Source organism: Rhinopithecus bieti, unplaced genomic scaffold (genome assembly GCF_001698545.2).
Source record: "Rhinopithecus bieti isolate Rb0 unplaced genomic scaffold, ASM169854v2 scaffold_16773, whole genome shotgun sequence".
Lineage (NCBI taxonomy): Eukaryota > Metazoa > Chordata > Mammalia > Primates > Cercopithecidae > Rhinopithecus > Rhinopithecus bieti.
In genome coordinates, this window is record NW_016808848.1 from 488,425 (window position 1) to 510,379 (window position 21,955).

Here is a 21,955-nt window from a genome sequence, read left to right on the forward strand (position 1 = left end):
TTTTTTTTTTTTTTTTTTTGATGGCAAGACACATTTTTTGGTCTTAAAATCTTATAGTTATTTTGTATTTTGATTTAAAATTGTGCATTTTCATGCAAGCCCATAAAGAATTGATTTTCAGATTCTCAATGTGACTGATGTATTGTATAGATACACTTCCATTCCTTCTGCATGAGGCTTTCAGCACTGGATATCTGTAGGCACATTATTATAGGGAAGCATTGATTTTTGCCCAGTACAATATGCCTTCTCTTTGAGGAAATGAAAATCATGACAAATAAAAAGCCATTTTTCAAAATGACTTTGATTCGTGTAGTTTATGATTCAGAAATGAGGCCTGGGAGAAGGGACCTTAATTTTCTGTGCTAATTATTTGGCTCCTGTTGTAAAGGAGCATGTTTTTCCTGAAGGAGCCCTTAGTAGGCCCACAGAGTCTGCAGAATGCTTTGCAGTTCACAGCATGCCTTTCTGTTTTGCGCTCTGGGAACACTAGCTGCCTGATGAGGTGGAGGAATCATATTCCATCCGTGGTAGGGGACAGGGGCTCTGAGAAGCACAGTCACAAAGTCTGTCCAGACAGGAATAAGACAGGATGTATGTTCTCAAGGCAAGAATGGATGGAGAACCACAAGCTGTGGATGCCCTGCTTCACTCCGCAAGTCCTGGTTCCTTCTGTAACCAGCTGTAACCTCAGCCAAACTGTTCAACCTCTTTGAGCCTCGAGTCCCCTCTCTAAGGTGGGGATAATTGTCCCCACATGGCCCACTTCCCTGGACTGCCATGCATTCAACAGGAGATAATGGAGAAAGTGCTTCATAAATTGTGAAGAGCTCTTTATAAGCCAAGGGTAATTGCTGTGCAGATAAGAGCTTTGACTGTAGAGTCTATAATTCCTGCAACATTAGTAACAATAATAGCTTTTTTTTTCCCCCACTGAGTCATTACTGTGCCTGCCGTTGTGCCTAGTGTTTCACATGTTTAATTCTCATGATGGCTTTATAAGGTAGGCACAAATACTAGTGCACCCATTTTGTAGATGAGGAAACTGAGACTCAGAGGTGGAAGGTAGTTTGCTGAGGGTCACACAGATAGCGAGTGGGATTCAAACTGGGCTCTGTGTGACTTCAGAAGCCTCTGAGCCTCAACTCCCTCCACTGGAGCAATAATGGGTGCTGAGATGGACCAGTGCAAGCCATCAATTACAGATAATGAAAACATCTGCAGAAAGGAAGCATGATGCTCAAGATTACCCAGACCTGATGCCTCAGAGAAGATTCAAAACCTAATTCCCAGAGTTCCGTCTTACCTCTTCTGCTACCAAGTTATCAGCCATTCTTTTGTCCCCTGCTTGCTTTGGAGGAATACCATTTAAAAAATCAAGGATGGGTTGGCAAAGAGACATTGACAACCAAATGTAATGAGTGAATTTCTTTTAAATCTAGGATTTAAAACAACCCATAAATACATTTTGGAACAACTGGAAAATTTATTGATTTTATTTTAAATAAGATTATTTAAAAATATTCCTTTATTAAGGTAGAGAGTAGTAATGTATGTAGGAGACAGTCCTTAACCTTAGGTGACACATCCCTGATATTAGAGGTAAGGTGGTCTTATGTTTGCAAACTACACTCAAATAATTCAGGGGAAAAGACAGAGAGAGAGAGAGAGAAAGAGAGAAAATATTAGTGATTGGTGAAAAGACAACAGGTATATGAGTATAGATTTGAAAAAATAAAATGTAGCAGTAAACAGAAAATAAATCAAGGGGTTCAGGAGAATTGGCATTTGCTGACTGCCTCCTGTGAGCCAGGCTCTGGGCCAGACATCCACATGTACTATCTCACTGGTTTCTCATAGCCTCTCTATAAGATAGGTGTTAAGTCCATTTTGCAAATGATCCAACAAAGCACAGAGAGGGTAAGTGACCTGCACAAGGTCACACAGCAGGTGAGTGGTGAGCTGGGGTTCATATGCAGGCATACGTGAAACTTGGGAAGCGTCCAGCTAGACCACAAGTGAACCCTCCTTTCTCACCCACACTGCAACCCTTCCTCGCCTGGCTTTTTCATGATGGAGGTGCACACAGAAATTACTTTTTATATCCCAATGGAAACCCTAAAGGCTCAGTGAAAAACATCATACACTATTAATCAGGGCCCTCAATCAGAAGCAAGAAAAACAAGGAACTCCAAGTATCAAAAGCTTCATTCGCTGACCAGAGTCCCCACAGGAAGGAGAGTTCTGGAAAAATAAATGTTGACATTTGACACCACAGGAGCACCAATTTAAAAAGGCGCTTGAAACCAAAATTGACTTCACAAAATCAATATTGAAAAATCAGACTTGGATTCCGATGAAATATCAGTCTCTTGATGTTTATTGACTTGGGTAAATGTTGGCATTTTACAGCCCAGAATTAAAATAATAGAATTTTAGAGCTAGATAAGACCTCTGAGATCATCCTGTTACCTGCAAATCTCTCTTTCTGGGTTGTGCTTAATGATCTTGTTTTTATTATGTTTAATTATCCCTTCTTAAACTATGTTTAATTTTATAAATCTCCCTCAAATCTTGGTTCCGAGGGCGCAAGTCCTAATACATTTTTTCTGGGGCGGGGGGGTTAAAATTTTATTTTGTGCTTTATTTGCCTTCCTTCTTACAGGTTTCTTCTATTACCTTCTTTTGGGTTTGTCTATTTTTATTATTTCTGTTTTCCTTCTGCTAGGGAGTTATAGTGTTTCTATTCTTTTAATATTTACCCTCAAAATTGAAACATATATAATTTCTAAAATTTTAAACTTAATATATTTATGCTCATTACAGGCAGTATAAAGACCTTAGAACACTTAACTTCACTTTTCCCCACCAACATATGTTCTTATTGAATGTTTTCTCTTTTTTCTTTTTTATAAATATTTTTTAAAAGAAAAGTCAGGCCAGGCTTAAACTAAAGGTGTCGGTTTATGGAAGAGATCATTGGCAAGAAAGGGAGTGACATGCCTGAGGTTACAGAATTGGCACCAGAAGCCCCAGACAGTCACACTGTGCCTCAGTTTCTCCCCTGGGCCTGTCTCTTCTGGAGTCTTTCTGTCATGATCACATCAAGCAGTCAGGAGCACTTCGCAAAGGCTGGTTCACCAGGGTTGCTGGGGAGGTGGGAACCATGTTAAGCAGATGTCAACTGGAGAGAGAGGAGCAACAGAGACAGAGAGACAGAGAGAGAGACACCCAGAGAGAAGCACTCACAGAGATAGAGAGGCAGACAGAAACAGAGAAAGAGAGACAGGGAGAAGCACACCCAGTGACAGAGAGACAGAGAGAGAAATAGAAATATTCAGAGAAAGAGACAGAAAGAGTCAGACAGAGAGACAGAGAGAGAGAGAAAGATGGAGCAATTTTTTTCCTTTGCATGGAGGCATCTTTTGTCATTATTGCAGGGTAAGATGCAGAACATGTCATTAAATTAGAGATACTATTGTTTTATCCTAACGTGCTTTCATCTGCCTAATTAAATACCGCGCACAAACCCCCAACTATTGTGATCGAACAATCCCCACAAAGTCGAGATTACAGAAAGGGCACAAGACTAATAATTATGCCAAGTGTGGTTCCCCTTCCGAGGGCGCCTGTGATTAAGCTGTTTAGAGGGATCTTGTGGAATACAGGTGGATGCCCTTCATGAAGTCTGAGACCAGAGAACTGGAGCTGCAGGATCGGTTAGCCCTGAGCCTGACGGCCATGGGGATGCAGGCCTCTGACATGGGTAAAATCACGTTTCTTGATGGCAAGAATAAGAACCACAGCTACTCTTTTTAGCACTTTCTATGGACCAGGCACTGGGCTAAGCTTTTCTGTACCAATTTTCAGTCCTCACAGATAACCCAATTGGATAGATGTCATCCCATTTCAATAGGTGAGGAAACGGAGGCTCAGACTGGTAAGGGGACTTGCTCCAGGTCACACAGACTGCAGATAGTGGGGCCATCACTGGGTGCAGATCTGTCTGGCTGTACGTCCACTCTGGCCATGATTCTTCCATCACTGCCTGTGGCCTTGTTCTGACTCCACAGTGAGCCTGTCCCTGCTGTGACTTTAGTGTTGGGTTTCCTGAAGCTTTTTGTGTGTGTGTGTGAACAAATGGCCTGGGTCTCCTGCATTCACTAGAGGAGAGGTTAGGATTCCCAGGATTGTGACTCAAGAGGATCTAATCAGAGAATGAAGGCCAAGGAAATCCCTTTAGGGACCCAAGTTCTCTGACCGTGCAGGAGGTCCCATCTCCCTTGTCATTCCTTCTGCTGAATCTTGGTATTTTTGTGTGGTCCACTGCAATGTCTCTAATGCATATGCTTTCATTATGACTTCAACAAGTACAAAAATGTGACTATGAAAATAAAATCAGAAACCTTAGAGGTCCTTGGGGCTCCCAGTCATTCAGTGTCCCTGCTCTCCCAGGCTGCATTTGCGTCTCCTTTTCTAGACATCCTCAACTCCTTTTAGGATTCCCTCCCTTAATTTCTCAAGCTGCCTTTCCTTTCTCTGGGCCCCATTTCCCCACACCTCCAGACCCTCACCTTCGGGGAGCAACTGGGTCTGGCTTTCCTTGGTACCCTTGAGCACCCAACCCAGAGCTGGCACCCGGTGCATGTTTGGTTTGTGGCATAGTTTAGCATTCATTCACACACACACATCTGACAGAAACTTGCGATCATCCATCATAAAGAGAATTTATCGTCGTGGATTGGGAAGTTATTTAAGTGCAATGCAACAGGCACCTAGGAAAATTCTAGGTCTCATTTACACCTTCAGAATGTGAATGGAGGAGAGTGGTTAGAACTGACGTGCAGTTACCTGGGGAAGCCTGGAATGTAGATACTTAAAGTGAAACCCACTGTCAAAGGGATTGTGATTCATGGTTCTGCATTTTGAGGGCAGAGAAATTAGCAAATGCCTAAATCAGAAACTTTAATTTTAAAATGTGGCAAATATATTCATACATCAATACCTCACTTATCCAGAGAACACAGATCCAGTCACTTCATCTATCCAGAACCCAGCTGACTGTGCAGGTCTCTAAACTGCTGAAGTAGAAGACTTTTCTTTTTTTCTTTTTTTTTTTTTTTTTTTTTTTTTTTTTTTTTAGACAGAGTGGAGTCTCACTGTAGCTCAGACTGGAGTGTAGTGGCACAATCTTGGCTTACTGCCACCTTTGCCTCCTGGGTTCAAGCGATTCTCCTGCCTCAGCCTCCCGAGTAGCAGGGATTACAGGCATGCATCACCATGCCCCGCTAATTTTTGTATTTTTAGTAGAGAAGGGGTTTCACCATGTTGGCCAGGCTGGTATTGAACTCCTGACCTCAAATGATCTGCCTACCTTGGTCTCCCAAAGTGTTGGGATTATAGGCGTGAAGCACCTCATCTGGCCAACTTTTCTTAAGGCTCATTTGGTTTGTCTGGGAGCTCTGCTTCGGTCTTCTCTCAGTTCCTAGCTGAACTTGTGTTGTGCACTTCTCTTACCAGTTGTATTATCTTTGGTTTCCAGACTACAGCAAGTCAGCCAATTAGGAACAAGTGTAGGGTTGATGGAGACAGCCGGTGTAGGGTTGATAGCGAGTGGCAAGAAACGGCAGCGTACTGCCTGACCCGGAGGGTGAGAAAGGGAAGAAATGTTAAAGACCCTGAGGATTTGAAAAGCATGTTGGGAAATTAGGATGGAGGGCAGTGTAACACCCCATACCCTGTATCTTCCCCAGGGGGCCACATGTGTTCCTGGCAGGTCCATGGCTTGAAATTCATAACCATTGGTTGGATTTGGTGAGTCACTTAACCTCTCTGAATCTCAGTTTCCTTATCTATAAGATGGAAATAGTAATTTATCAGCTTTCTATGTGTCAGACACTGTTCTTAGTTCTTTACATGTATGAGTTTAATTCTCACAATTTACCATGAAGGAACCACTAGTTATTAGCACTAAACAGCTGAGGCACAAACAGGTGCAAACTTGCACAAGCTCACCTAGTTTATAGATGACAGAACCGGGATTGAGAGGCAGGAAGCCAGGCTCCGGAGTCACATTCCGGACCGTGGCTTTTGTTCTGGGAGCAATGCCCCTCCCTCCAACACAGAACTGTTTAGAGGGTGAAATTAAATATGTATCAAGGAGTCCAGCACAGTTCCGGGCACACACTGAGTGGCCTGGAAGAAAGGATCTGGGCTATGTATAGCACTAAGTGTTTTTTGAGAGCAGGGAGTCGACACTGATTATTCCTGGAGGGTGAGATTGGAGGCAAGGGAAGTGGGGAGCAACTTGGCGCCTCCCGCTTCATCCATGACTGTATTGTTGGACTCTTCTACAAGTACATGTTACCTTAGCAATTTCAAATCTTACTGGGAATGGGGAGGAGAAAGAATTTTGAACAGTAAGGTCATGTCTAAAACCTGCAGCCATGTCTAAATTGCATTTTAAAAATTAGTCTATCAAACACGGCTTAAGTTGGAGCACTTAATAATATACGCTTTATTATGTAGAACTTCACTTCCGTGGAACAGCTGATGCCTTTTCACCAGTCCGCTGTGAATGACACCTGTTACCGTGCTGAGACAGGCTTGTGGTCCTTCCTCATTTCCTCAGTAAATCTCACACCAGGAGGACTCTGTGCCTCTAGGGTCTACAGCTGGGCCATCCAGACCATCTGCATTGACCGTGTTCTCTGGTGTGTCCCGCATCCTGCTAGGGGCTGGTGATTCAGGGGTGAGTTGGGTGGCATCCCTGCCTCAGGAGCCTATAAAGTGAGAGAGGCAGAGGTGGCCAGCCAGCCCAGGGCTGACCTGAGGTTGTCCCTGGGCAGGGGCATTTCTTCTTATGGAAGGATCCATCAGAGTGGTGTGTCAGCTGAACAGAGGGAGGTGAAGACTTTTGATTGAAAAGGTTGCAGGACAGAGAAGCTGTTCCAGGTTGAGAGGACAACAGGCAGAGGGAAGGTTAATATACCCTGAAAGTCTGTTTCTGGGCAATAGCATCACTGAGACCTGTGTTAAAAAGAGCCAGCTCCTGGATGAATTGAGTTTACAAGTCTCCATTTGAGGTCAAGTTCTATAGGGTTGATCTTCACATATGTCTGTCTCCCTCCCTCCCTCCCCAAAGCACCTTTTTATCCTTCTCCATTCCCATTTCCCCCCTTCTTCCCTCCACAGAAACAACAGCTATCTAGAAGTTAGTTATATTTCTCCCATCTCTATTGTTATGTCTTACTGCAGATGTACATGTCTGTAAACTATAGTATTTTTAAGCTTTATATAAACATCACACTATATATATAACATTCTATAGCCCATTTTGTTTTACTCATTTTAGTTTGTCTTTTATTTATTTATTTAAATTTTTTTGTTGTTGTTTTGAGACACCGTTTCGCTCTTGTTGCCCAGGCTGGGGTGCATTGACGCGATCTCAGCTCACTGCAACCACTGCCTCCCAGGGTCAAGCAATTCTTCTGCCTCAGCCTCCCGAGTAGCTGGGATTACAGGCATGCGCCACTATGCCTGGATAATTTTTGTATTATTAGTAGAGGTGGGGTTTCACCATGTTGCCCAGGCTGGTCTCAAACTTCTGACCTCAGGTGATCCAGCTGCCTTGGCCTCCCAAAGTGCTGGGATTACAGGCGTGAGCCACTGCGCCCGGCCTAGTTTGTCTTTTAGTAGGTGGTTTTAATTGGTTTATATTTATTGTGATTAATGGTATATTTCTACCCTCTTATTTTGAGTGTTCCTTCTGCCACTCCCCCTTTTTCCTCTGCTGATATGGTTATATCCTTAACACTTTAGCATATATCCTAAATAAATTTCTTTTTTTCTACTCAAATCTAATGCTATTCAATATCATTCGCCTCTACTGAATCTGGTGAGAATTGTAATCATGCCTCACAGCCCACTAATACCTGTTCTATCGTTGTTTCCTAGAATTTTGGTTCCGAAAATTTTAGTTGTTATTATTTTTGTGTTATAGTTAGTACCTCATTAACTTCGCCGACACATTTTCCTAATGCTTTTCTCGCCACTGTTTTGTGCCCCATTCCTTCTTCTGGGTTCCCTTTTCTTCCAGCTGAGTTAATTCTCAAGTTATACTCAGCGCATATGGTGAGTGCCAAGGATGGTCAACACTCTTAACATTTGGGTGTCTTAAAAGGTCTCCATTTTCATATCATTTTTGAATACTGCTTTAGCAGAGTTCAGAATTCCAGGCATGCAGTTATTTCCCTTCAGAATTTGTCTTTTGGGCCTCTTGTTGCTGAAGAGATGTCTGCTGTCCATCCAGTTATTGACTCCTTAGAAACTGTCTTTTTCTGGTAACTCTTGAGGCCTATGCCTGGAACAGGCTTCCTCTCACTTTTATCATATTCTTTTGGCCACATCAAGTCACAAGGCCAGCCCAGATTCAAAAGGTGGGCAAGTAGACTCTACCCACCTCCAGCTTTTTTTTTACCCCCTGAGACAGGGTCTTTCTCAGTCACTGAGGCTGGAGTGCAGTGGTACAATCATGGCTCACTGTAACCTCAATCTACTGGGCTCAAGCAATTCTTGTGCCTCAGCCTCCTGATTAGCTGGGACTACAGGTGTGTACCACCATGCCTGGCTAATTTTTTAAAATGTTTTTAGAGATTGGGTCTCATCATGTTGCCCAGGCTGGTCTCAAACTCATGGCTTCAAGCGATCCTCCCACCTTGGCCTCCCAAGGTATTGGAATTATAGGCATAAACTGGTCGTGGGTGCAAACTCGACTTTTGATGGTAGGAGATTCGAAGTCATTCCAAAGGCCATGGGTATAGGAAGGGGTAACTGGCCATATTTGCATTCCATCTGTCACTGTTTTCCACCTTGCCCTGCCATCCAGAGCGTGCAGCTTCCTGTGGGCTGAGGCAGCAGATAGCAGTTGGTAGAACTTCGTCCCAGCTTTCCTCTGGAGCAGAGGAAGCCCTTCTCTACCGGCTCTGCTCCAACTCTTTGCTTCAGATAGTGAGCTTGACTCCAGTTCTCTTTTGCATTGATTGTGGCTCTGGCCCCCACCTTTCCTTGGGGGTGCTATGAGTCTCTGTTACCCCAGAGAATTGTCAATGCCAGGCACTTCTCTCTGTATTGCACTCAGAGCCCATCAAGCCTGCAGCCTCATCTCCACTTACCATGTTGTGGTTTTTTCTTTCCCCCCTTGAGAATTTTATTTTTGAGTAATGCTATGTCTTCAAATTTTCTATTTTTGTATTTCAGCTATCATTGCTGTGTGTTTGTTACAGCAAGGAGGAGGAGACCTCAAAATGTGAATTTAATTTGCGATACCACCTTGGCTGGGATTCTTTTGTTTACTTTCTTCATAAAACAGTGCTTGTCACATTCTCCAGGAAACAGATGAGGCTGTGACAGCACATTAGAATGTATATAACTGTGATAGTGAGAACAAAACCGCAGACTCTCTGGGTTAGAGGGGCCCTCTAGTGCTTGAATCCCTCCTAAGTCTGTCACACAGGTGGGCATCTAACACCTGGACAGCTCCAGGACTGGCTGACCGGCCACCTTTCTGTTGCATCCAAGCATAGGCTTGGCTTTGAAAAAAATGTCATTATTCTCCATCTGGTGCCTGCCTCCCTGTAGTTTTCTGCCCCAGCCCCCGTATTCTAGTTCTGGTCCTTTCCTCTGGAACCAAACACACCGCATCTGTGCTCTCTGCCGCTGAGAGCCCATCAGAGCTGTGCAGGCCATGCTGGGCCTGAGGGGGCCCTTCTACTGGCTGAACAGCTACAGGCTCTGCAGCCAAAACTCGTGGGATATAATTGGCTGTCCGCTCTCCAGACTGGCTGACTCTGGGGACACTCTGCAGGTGGTCCCTTCTCTCTTCCTGGGCAGGGCCCAGATAGAGCCTCGAAGATGGGTTTGGATAGACCAGCCAGGAACTGAGCAGGCCTGTTCTCCACCTCCTGGATTCTGGAATGAATCATTCTCCTGGTGTAGTCTCCAGCTCTGTTGTGAGATGAACTCACATGGCTCCTCGGTCAATTGCCATTCATTCATTCACTCCTTGGGTGCACCAGGGAAGCAGTGCTGAACAAGGCTGCCATGGAACATGGGGTCTAGTGAGGCAGACAGATGTAGTGTGACCACAGCCATGAGGGCAAGGTACACGGTGGTAGGAGTGTGCGTGGCTGGGGAACCTACCCAGAATTAGGGAGGCTTTTCTAGGAAAGTGATGTGTGCTCTGAAGAGCACTTTCTCATTTTCTTAACATTTCCAAATCCAGATTCTCAAGAGAGAAAATCTCTGCCTTGCCAGCTCATTTTTCCTGGGCCTGCAAGGTTACCGGTCAGCAGCTAGCCTATGGCTTGGGTTTACATACCTTGTCCAATTAACTATGCCTGGGATATATGAATCTTCCAATTTCTTTCATTCATTCATTCATTCATTCATTCCTCGGGTGCACTTGGGATGTGACGAAGGAATCCATAGCAGTTTTCATTGTTGGAGAAGCTCAAGTAGGAAATAGGTAGGGCAGGGATGGGATGGGGTGACAGTAAGTGTGGTGGCTCCATGGCTGAAGGAGACATGGCAACTACAAGGGACTGTGACTGAAGCCTAAGACACCAGGGTGACCTAGGGACAAGGTAGGCAGTGGAAGTGGCAGTGGCCATGCCATGCAGGGCCTTACAGGGTGGGAGGCAGGGTAGTGGCATTGATCTTTATCCCAGTCTTTATCTCAGGCTGGTGTTGGGGGCTGAGGAGCCCATTGTTGGGTGGAAGTAGCCCAGTTGGGAGAGGACAGGATGGTGGTTCTGTAGGCAGCAGGGAGGAACGACCTCCCTGGACAGAGAGAGACTTGAGAAAGCAGTGGAAGGTGGGGAGAGTGATGTCAAGGAGGCACCTTGTTTTTGTTGTTGTTGTTGTTTGTTTGTTTTTGAGACAGAGTCTCATTCTTTCACCCAGACTGGAGTGCAGTGGTGCAATCTCTGCTCACTGCAACCTTTGCCTCCCGGGTTCAAGCAATTCTCTTGCCTCAGTTTCCAGAGTAACTGGGATTAAGGAGGCACCTTGTATTTGCTTCCTGTGGCTGCCAGAACAAATTGCCACAAACAGGGTGGCTGAAAAGAGCACACTTTTTTTCTGTTACAGTCCTGGAGGCCAGAAGTCTGAAATCAAGCCTTGGCTGGGCCAGGCTCTCTCTGGAGCCCCTGGGGGAAAACCAGTCCTTCTGTGCCTCTCCCTGCTTTTGGTCACTGTTGGCATTCCCTGACTCGGGTCTGTGTGGTTCCAATCTCTGCCTCCCTGGTCACATTGTCTCCTGTCTTCTGCCTGTCTAGTCTAAGTCTATTTCTGCCTCACTCATGAGATTTATAGCCTACCTGGGTATTACAGGATAAGCTCCTCCTCTCAAAAGCCTTCACTAAATCACATTTTTGCCATGTAAGGTAATATTCCCTCTTTTACCATATAAGGCAGCATTCACAGTTCCAGGAGTTAGGGCATGGATGCATATTTTTGCAGGCTGCCTTTCAGCCAGGACCGTGCTAAGGACCTGACTATAGAAGTGAGCCCTCACGTAGTGCAGGCTGTGGGCCAGGCTCTGTGTCCTGACTGCTCCAGACGGGTTGACTCATTTTAAACCCCATGAGATAGGCACTATTGTCATCCTCTCTTTATAGGCAGGAAACTGAGGCTCAGAGAGGTTAAATGGGCCTGCTGTCAAGCCACCAAGTGGGAGTTGAGTCCAGGCAGCAGGCTCTGGAGCCCTTGGCAGGCTGCACTGCCTTCCTAGGCCGGGTGGATGGAGGATGGGTGCTGTTCACTGAAATGAGGCATTTGGGAGAGGGGCACAGGAAGGACAGGAGTTTGGTTTGGGGCATGGTGAGCCATAGCCCCTGACATCCACATGCTTCTATGTCCCCTTCATTGCCGAGTGCAGCCTCCGTGTCTGGGTTTCTGACCTTGGCCATGGCCCCTCTGCCCTTTTGGCTTGTGGAAACAGCCTCCCAGTGCTGCCATGGCAAGCCCTCTTCAGAACCACTAGCACCACTCACTGCACAGTGTCCTGGCCCTGAGCCTGGGTTTGGAGCCCTCAGTGTCTGCACAGACTGAGTAGGGTAGCAGACGGGGCATCACAATGACTTTGAGGATGTAAGGGCTATGCCACTGGCACCCAGGGATCCTGGAGCCCAGCTCTGCCCCAGGCCACTCCCGGCAGACCCACCCTTCTGAGGGGGCCAAAAGCTGGAGGCCCTTAGCACCGTCTCCCCTGAACCATGCCCTGCTTACTGCCAGAAACCCACCTTGGAGACCTGCCCTTCAACCAGTCTTGCCACTCATTGCTTAGGGCTTAGGGCTCAGCCCTCCCAGATGGGTTATAGCTGAGAGGAGTTAGGTGCTCTGTTATGTGGAAAAATCACCCAATGAAATGTCAGGAGACCATTCCCACTCCTCCCCGACATTCACTTGAAATATGGGCATGCTTTGGATTTCATAGGTGGAAGGGAAAGGGCATTCGAGGTGCAAGAAACTGGGGGGAGGTGAGGAGCAAAGGCACAGAAGTGGCAAAAGATAAATTCTGCTTGGGAAATGCCAGCTGCAAGATGACTGTGATGTAGGGCACCTGAGGTGGGTGACGGAGGAGCTGGATGGGAGTGGGGGCAGAATTCAGGCTGTCTGAGATGCCAGTCTGTAGGAAATGGAACAATGGTTTTATAAGAAATGATTCTGTGTTAGTTGCAGAGATTCTCCACTGATGCATGTTGTTTGTACTTTTTTTTTTTACATCACAACATCGTTTATTATGTGAATTTTTTACAATACAAACAAAAAATACAGAAATGCAATATATGAATACAGCTAAATGCAGAATGGTGACTTTTTTCTCTTCAAGAGGCAGTGATTCCCATTTCTAGTAAATTAAGAGACTGCATATAGGTAGAAACAGGTTGGTCATTAGCTTCACAATTTTGCCTGGAAATGATCTATACATGCATTTTCCCCCCTGCTACTTACCATAAAGTGTAAAAAGGAGTTAAAGTTTCCTTGTTGGCTCCTACCATACGGAAGATGCTATATTCTATTTTAGCAGGGCCAATATATGGACACTATCTAAATTAAATGTTATTACAAAAATGAAGTAGTAATGAGATTCTGGCTAAAGAGGACACTAAATGAGAATAATATATATTTAAAAAATCCAAAACAAACAAACAAAAAGAGGGTGTTATAAAAAAGCTCTGGGTGCACTATAAGCATATAGGGTTTTTTTTCCATGTGTATTTTTAAACAATGGAAGTGTCAAAACATAGGGTCAACTGTGTTATACTAAATTACATCATTGTATATGCTGCACTGAATGGAACCTTTGTATTATAATTATCATAGAGAAGCATAGTTTGCATCATATTATGGCCTTTTGTCCTCCATGAAAACCTTCCAGAGTCCTTTTATTTTGGAATATCCTGTAAACAATCAAACCGTCAGAACATGATTGTACAACAGTAAAATGTTCTCTTGCATTCAACTGAAGATAATCTGTTTAATAAAAAAAGAAAAAGAAAAAGTAGGAAAGGTAGAGCTGTTACCAAGCACACAACACCCTATAGACAATTGAAGGCATCTTAATCTCCATCAAGAACAACAACAAAAATAATGTTTGTCATGCTGTTAAATCCATCATTCTAGATAAAACGCGCAAATTGGTCAAACGGATCCAACAAACACTGATGTCCAAGCTGGCATATTGGCAGCTAATACGTAACTGGTGGTCAATAGAGAGTTTAAAAGATCTTCCTTTCATCTTGTTCTTTTCCAAGGTTCTCGAAGAGTTCTGTTGTTCTAAAATACGTTGTTGAGCTTCCCGGTTTGCTTTCTCGTCCTTTGACGTTTTTCCTCTAATTCTTTATGCTGTGCTTCCAAATTATTTTTCATTTGCTCGTGGTGCCGCTGGAGCTCAGCTTCAGAGTTCTTCAATTTTGAACTTTTTCTTTGACCTTCATCTCCAACATCTGCTCCATCTCCAGCTCCATCTTCTTCATTTTAGCTACATGCTCCCTTCTTTCCTCTTCCATTTGTGCCGGAGGGCTCTTAGTCAGCTGCCCTTTTTTCTTGTCGTTATCAATTCCATTATAAGTCACAGCTGCCAGTTTTTTGCTTCTGTAGTTCTCATAGTGGACATTATTAGTAACATCTTTCAAGTCCCGCATGTGTGTTCTTATCAACATATTTCTTAGAATTGTAAAATCACAATGTTCACCATTTTCAACTTCAGCAATACCCCAAGGATACAGCCTTCCTCTGATTGTTTTGCCATTAACTTCAGTGATAGTATTACTACCTACCACAGCAACAGGTAAATGGTCCTTTATCTTTTTAACAAGTTTATTTTCTTCTTTATTATCTGTTTCTAGAAATTCATATATTTTAATGTTATGTTCTTGGATTTCTTTCATTATCTGTTTTTAAACTGTTAGTATTCCTCTGGTGTGAGTGTGTCTGCTTTGGCAATAAGTGAGATGATACTCTTTCGTGCAAACGCATCATAAACTCAATATTCAATGGTTTAAGTCCATGTCCTGAAGGAGCAATGAAGTATAAACAACACTGCACCCTGTTATCAGGCATCTGACGTCTGTCCACTCGAGATTCTGCATTTAGGTAGTCCTCAAATTACTACTAATGCAGCCTATTGTAAGGCTGCCAGCAATTACTATTATCCACTGCATCTCCAAATCCTGGGGTATCAACTATTGTGAGCAGCAACTGAACACCACCTTCTCTGATTAAAACTTTGGATTGTTCCATCCACTACCATAGCGTGAATTCAAAACCAGATCTCTTAATTGATTTTCTGTATACTTGATTTGGGAGATTGGCAAATCCCACATAGCCTTCAAGGTTCTTCTGTTGAGATACCGAAGCGACATGAGGCTAGTGGCGGTTTGGTTGCCAGTGGAGCCGCGGACGAGCAGGAAGAAGATGAGCCTTAAGTCTGAACCCCGAGGAATTCATGTGGATCAATCGAACCTCCCATGGTGCTGCTGTTGGCGCTCCTCTCCTCAGCAGCAGCGTATCTTGCACTGTTTGGACTTTTTTTTTTTTTAAGAAAAAGGGAAGTGATAATAAAAAAATGATAATAGGCCGGACACAGTGGCTCACGTCTGTAATCCCAGCACTTTGGGGGGCGGAACTGGGCTGAGCACCTGAGGTTGGCCTGACCAACATGGAGAAAACCTGTCTCCACTAAAAACACAAAATTAGCCAGGCATGTTACCACATGCCTGTAATCCCAGCTACTCGGGAGGCTGAGGCAGGAGAATCGCTTGAACCTGGGAGGCGGAGGTTGTGGTGAGCCGAGATTGCGCCATTGCACTCCAGCCTGGACAAGAGAGTGAGACGCCATCTCAAAAAAAAAAAAAAAAAAAAGATAGTAGACACCATAGTGCTTCTGATGTGCCAGGCATTATTCCAAGCAGTTTGTATGTATTTACCCTTTAAATCCTCACGTGAACTTGAGGAGAGCAGTTCCATTATCCCGAATTACAGGTGAAGAAATGGGATGCTACGAGGTTAAGTGATGTGCTGGGGTCTTATGGCTAGTCTGCTTGTGTCACACGGTTTGAAGCCTCAGTTAAAGAAAGATGTGAAGGTAACAGGGCGTCCTAGAGGCACTACTTGCCATGGCCCCAAATGGCAGCAACAGTCTCTAGACCCTTAGAAGATCCATTAAGAAAAGGAAGTGGGCCCTGAGGAATCATGGTGATTGCTGACCTCAAGCTGGGCTTGTGGGTTTCCCCATCACGTTCATGTGGGCATCACAGTAGCTCCATAAGGCAGGTGAGAGTCCATAGCCCAAGACGCAGACGTAAGCTTAGCCTCAGGGTGGCGAGTGTCCCACTGCAGATCTGCAGCACCATCCTGGGGAATGGCAGCTTGTACCAAGGCCACCTTGCTCTACCCTTTCTGAAAAATCCTCCTGTTCATGCTGAGAGCGGTGCTCCCCTTGTTGCCTCCAAGTTCTGCGGCTCACAGCACCTGAGACTGGCAGGGCAGTTGCAGTTGGAAACCTGACCTGGGGATGGTGGCCTGGCTGCTCCGTTGTTGCACTGCACATCCCTGTGGAGGCCTCAACAGAAGGAGAGGGGCACTGCTGCCCTGGTTTCGTCTCATGGGCACGCCCTGACTTGTTCTGTTATGCCTTGTTGCCTTGCCATTTATATATCTTGTCTCCTGGCTGATGACAGCTTCCATGTCATTAGGGACGATGTGGCTGGGAGACCAGGAAGACAGGGACCTCGTCAGCATTGGCTCTTGGTCCTTAGCTCTGGTGTAGTGAATAGCATATCGTGGGGGCTCAGTCATTATTTACTGGATCAGGGAAAGAATGATTGACTCCTGGGAGTTGAAAGGTCTACATTGGAGTAACAGCCCCGCAAGCAACTGGTTGTGAGTCCTCAGGAAAGCCACTTAATGTCTCCGAGCCTCAGTTTGCCATTTGTAAAGTGGGTGTGATAATGTTTGTTTTGAGTGTTACAGATGACTGTCAAGGGGAAAATGTGTGATATATCTTTGTAACCTGGAAAGGGCCTTACATAAAGGTCTTTATCACCAGCGTTATGATTATTATGATTACCATTGTTGTCGCTGTTAGTATGAGCATCCAGCCAGCATTCAAAACAAATACATATGTAAGAACCAATCTTCCAGTGAGTGTTCCAGTTCATGCAGGTGTTGGTCAATCAGTAAGCAATTTCTGAGGCCCTGCTCTGCCCAGCCTTCTCCATGTTGTGGGTAGAAGGGAAAAGCATGACAACACAATCTTCTGGAACAAAAGCAAACATTAGGAGCCCAAAGGGTGGCTATTTTAGGAAGGGTGAGGGTGATGTTGGAGCAGAGACCAAGACACTGAGAACTTTGGTGAACCTGCAGTCTGTGACTCCATAGAGCTGCATGGATGTCCTGTCCTGCAGAAACTGTTGCTCAATAAAGCCGACGAAATGGGTGTGTGTAGGAGGTTGGGTGGGGGAATAAGCAAAGCTCCTTGGCAGGAAAATGAGCTGGCATCTCAAACTCTAGTGTGTACCCGGATCATCAGGGATGTGTATTAAAAATGGAGCAGCCCTTGAGAATCCGATTTGGTAGGTCTGGAATAGCGCTTGGGAAGTGGCATTTTAACAAGCCCCCGGGTAGTTCTGATGCAGTGGTCTACATCTTTGAAAAGCACCACCCTGCGCCCGGGCGGGTCTCCAAGCCTCAGCTTCCAGCTGTCAAAATCCAGCCAAACAGAACTGCTTAAAAATGCACAGAACACAATGAGAGAGCACACATCTGAATTCTAGGTGATATTTTCAGATGCAACGAGACGTTATTTTTGTCCGTGTTGGGAGGAAGGTTCTTGGGGTTTAGTGAACCAGAGCGGAGTCTGTTGCTCCATGCTGCTCTAATTATGGTCCCTGAAGCTCTCAGTGGGAAGCAAAAACCAGAATATTCTTTCTGAAGATCTTGTGTGCTACCCTGGAAGGTCTGTTTTGCAAAATTAATCAGCTTTGGGCCAGTTTCTTATCTTGAACCATTTGAGATTTCTGAGCTGCAGTTGCAGAAAGCATGCTCAGGGAAAATCACATCTTCGTGTCTTTGTTTCTAGGGCACCGGTGGAGCCTCACTCATGGGCCAGGCCCAGGGTGGGAGGCAAAAATCAGAGAGGCGATCCTTGCCCTTGAGGAGGGACAAAAAAAGCAAACGTAGAGCTGGAACATGAAGGAGAATAAAAAAAGTGTTGTTGGAAGGCTCAGTAAGGATCTTGAGAGAATAATATCAACCAAGGGGAAACTGGATAAGAAATCAATTTCAAAATTTCCAGGATGAAACTGCTCCCTAAAAAGTAATTAGCAATATTAAATTCCTCCTCTCTCTAGCATGAATGAACCTTGGCCATTGAGGAAACACAGTGGAAAAGTTTCAGACCAAATCCTTTGCATGAGAATGTCCACCCAGATCTTAGTTGTAGCGGGCAATGAGGAAGTTGCTGGAAGAATGATTTCCAGCCTTCAGGGATCTTGTTTATCTTTCTGAAACAGGGAATGCCTTGGCAAATGAAATGAGGTGCTCTGTAGGAGACAGGGCAGAGAGAGTGGGCGTATTTATTGACATGAAACCCGTTTCTCTCTTAGTCCAGACTTGCTGAGCATTCAGTCTTCTTAGCAGCAACAAGAATACCAGCAGCAGTCCCTTGGGGTGGCCAAGTCCTCGTGTTTCCAGAGCCTGTGTTTTCCTGTGTCTCCGGCCCTCCCTACAGCTCGATAAGGAATCACTACCCTTTGTAGATAGGATTGGAAGGCCCAGAGAAGCAAAGTGACTTGCCTGAGGCCACACAGCTGAACCCAGGCCATGTCTGCTTCTGATTGTAGCATATTGAACTCTCCACTACAGACTATGGCCCCACGTTGTGGAATTCAGTGAACGCTTGGGTGTTTCAGGGAAGACTGTGGCAGGTATGAGGTAGTTTGCTAAAAAAAGAAACCGAGCATCTCCGTGAGAATTTCCGCTCTCTTTCCTCCAGTTTTTTCCTCCCCCACCGAATCAATTAACAATTTCAAATTGTTCCCTAGTGCTTGGGCAGGTTTGTTTTATGATTATTATGATCATCGTTATTGCAGGGTGTGTTTCCTGAGCGATATTAGAAAGAGGAGTTGTAGGCCGGGTGCAGTGGCTCGCACTTATAATCCCAGCACTTTGGGAGGTGAAGGAGGGAGGATCATTTGAGCTCAGGAGTTCAAGACCAGCCTAAGCAACGTAATGAGACCTTTACCAATTTTTTTTTTTTTTTTTGAGATGGAGTCTAGCTCTGTTGCCCAGGCTGGAGTACAGTGATGCAATCTTGGCTCACTGCAACCTCTGCCTCCCAGATTCAAGCGATTCTCCTGCCTCAGCCTCCCGAGTAGCTGGGATTATGGGTGCCTGCCACCACGCCCAGCTAATTTTCATATTTTTAGTAGAGGCGTAGTTTCACTGTGTTGGCCAGGCTGGACTCAAACTCCTGACCTCGTGATCCACCTGCCTCGGCCTCCCAAAGTACTGGGATTACAAGCGTGAGCCACCACACCTGGCCACCAACCATTTAAAAAAAAAAATTAACCAGGCATGGTGGTACAAGCCTGTGGTCCCAGCTACTTAGGAGGCTGAGGAGGGAGGATTGCTTGAGCCCGGGAGGTTGAGGCTGCAGTGAGCTGTCATCATACCACTGCACTCCGGCCTGGGTGACAGAGCAAGACTCTGTCTCAAAAAAATAATAAAAAATAAAAGAGAGAGCTGTTCAAGTAACATCTTTCTAAAACCAACTCAGCAACTCAGCTAGGGGTCTTCCCTTTGGTCACACTGTTTGCATTGTGCTTGACTTTGACAATCGCAGGCAGCTGGGGCTTGACATCCACTACCTCACACTTGTATCTCCCGGCTCAGCCTGGCAGTGCCCACCTGAAAGTCACAGCCTCCAGTGGGATATGGGAACAAACCAGGAAACATTCACAATGACCAGCCCTTGGCCCATACTGTCCTTAACAGAGCTTCAAGAGACCATGGTGCCCTGAGGAAAATAAGGATAAGTTTTCACTAGAGCTAACTTTGTTGTTTTAAAGAACACCCCTCACTTTGAGATGGTGCCCTTCCTTCCCTCCTCCTCCCTTCTTATCATGTCCTTTCCAAAATGAAATTGTGGTGATAGCAGACATTAGGATTTGTTTATTGATTTATTTATTTCATTATTATTTTCTTTTTTTTAAGAGACAGGGTCTTGCTTCATCTTCCAGGTTGGAGTGCAGTGGCATTTTATAGCTTACTGCAGGCTGTACCTCCTAGTCTCAAGTGATCCTCCCACCTTAGCCTCCCAAGTAGCTGGGACTACAGATGTGCACCACCACGCGTGGCTAATTTCAATTTTTTTTTGTGGAGATGAGGTCTCACTCTGTTGCCCAGGCTGGTCCCAAACTCCTGGCCTCAAATGATCCTTCCTCTTTGGCCTCCCAAAGTGTTGGGATTACAGGTGTGAACCACTGCACCCAGCCCTTGTTTTGTTTTTTAATGGCCTTACTTGAGAAAATAAAATTTGACAATCTACATTGGTATTCTGATACGTTTTGTTTTGTTTGGAAATTGTATGTTTTATGACAGTCTGGGCAACACTGTTATTATTGTAGAAGTTTGTATGAGGTCAGCGGGGCACAGGGTGGAAGCGGTCAGTCCTGTTTACTGGGATCAGGGAGGATTTGGAGCAGAAAGTGACATGTGAGCTGAGCCTTGGAAAGCACAGTGAGAGGGTGCTCACTAGGGGACCAGAGGGCCATGAAAGCCTTTTGATCAGTGAGGGATGTGATAAGCTTTTCATTTTAGGGAGATCACTCTGGAGGGGACGTGACCAGCAGAGGAGAGACAGCAGGCCTGGAAGCAGAGGAGAGACAGCAGGCCTGGAAGCAGAGTCACCTGCCACAGTGAGGCCAGACACAAGCACGTGGCGGTGTGGTGCAGAGGCTCGCATGGTTCTGTGGATACTCAGCGAGTAGAACATACAGGACTTGAGGCTGGCTAGGTGCGAGGGGCCATGCAACAATGGAGTCTTGGACAGCTCCCAGTTTTCTGCCTTGGGGAACCTGCAGAGGTGAAAGTTGATACTAACACGAATGCAAATAACAATAGTCATGGTGACAGCTGATGTTTACTGAGCCCTTCTTTGTACTGGGCACTTGCTGGGCACCATGCCTATCCAGAAGGCTTATGCAGAGAAAGCAGGTTTCTCAGAGTCAGAATCTAGAGCCCTTCTCTCACTCAGTCACATCTGTATTCCACCTTCTGGGACACTGATCACATTTTAGGGGAAGATGGCAAGTCCAGGTTTGGACCTGTGGGTCACCCAGGTGGAGATGTGTGGTCTGGAGCTTCAGGGAGGTGGAGGTTAGGATTTGGGGTCATCAGCCTATAGATGATGGTTGATGCTATTGGAGTGGGGAGGTCAGCTAGAAATACTCCCTGGGAAGAAGTGCTCTGCCCAGCAGAGAAAGAGGAGCTGTTCCATCTTTGTAGCCCCGATGCCTGTTGTCTTAGCTGTGATTTGGGCCTGCAGATGTGCCTGGAATCATTGAAATGAGAAAAGGGGAGATTTGGGGGGCCGCACGGCCCTTCCTTGTTCCTCTTATTTTTTCTTGAGCTTTTTATGATGGATGATTTCAGATGGATGCTTCAGTAGAAAGAGTAGGATAAGCTGCCTCCATGAGCCCATCCCCCAGCTTCAGCAATTAGCCAGCGCATGCCTGTCCCTTGCTTAATTGACTCTTCGCATTCCCACCCTCTGCATCCAGGCGGGTTTCTATTCATACTTGGGCGCTCCGGCTCTGCCCATTTCTCCTACCGTCTGCCTCAGCCAGACCGGGCTGGTCAGTCCTCAAACTGTCTTGTACCCATCCCCATCTCTCCCTGGCATTCCTACCTCACCTTCTAATTCAGACACTGTCCTGTCCCCCTCTTCTCGACTTGGTCAAAGCCTCCTGGTGCCATGTGGGGTGGGGTGCCCAGGTCTGTTTTGTGTCCTGAGTTTTATACCTGAGCCTTCTTGGGCAGGTCACTGTATACCTGTGTGCCCCGCTCAGAGCCCGTCAGCACCACTGCATGCTGTGTCTGAGGGGCCTGGGGCCACATGCTCCGTAGGACAGAGGTGGCCCCCTCAGCCTGGGATTGAATATCATGTGTAATTCAACCTCCATCGGGTCAGGAGAAAACACTGACCCGTCACCCTGTGTTGAAACTTTAAGATTAAACTTGTTTCTTGAGAGGTTTTGTTTTGTTTTCTCTGTCCATTTGCTAAACAGGCCTAGTGTGCCCATTGCAGGTCCTAGGTTGAGAGGACCCCAGGTGATGGAGTGAGGCCCAGCCGCTACGGCGAAGCCCTCAGGGGGCTGCTCTAGTCTCC

The 21,955-nt window shown here is 45.7% G+C and overlaps 1 protein-coding gene and 1 pseudogene across 2 annotated transcripts in view; one reads left to right on the plus strand and one right to left on the minus strand.

Annotated features, from left to right (window-relative positions):
* Positions 1-21,955, plus strand: part of GABBR2 (gamma-aminobutyric acid type B receptor subunit 2) — a 426,191-nt gene that overhangs the window by 86,178 nt on the left and 318,058 nt on the right. The gene's annotated exons all lie outside the window — the stretch shown is intronic.
* On the minus strand, positions 13,661-14,805 carry LOC108539099 (septin-7 pseudogene; annotated as a pseudogene). The gene has a single exon (XR_001888281.1). The product of XR_001888281.1 is annotated as a septin-7 pseudogene (transcript).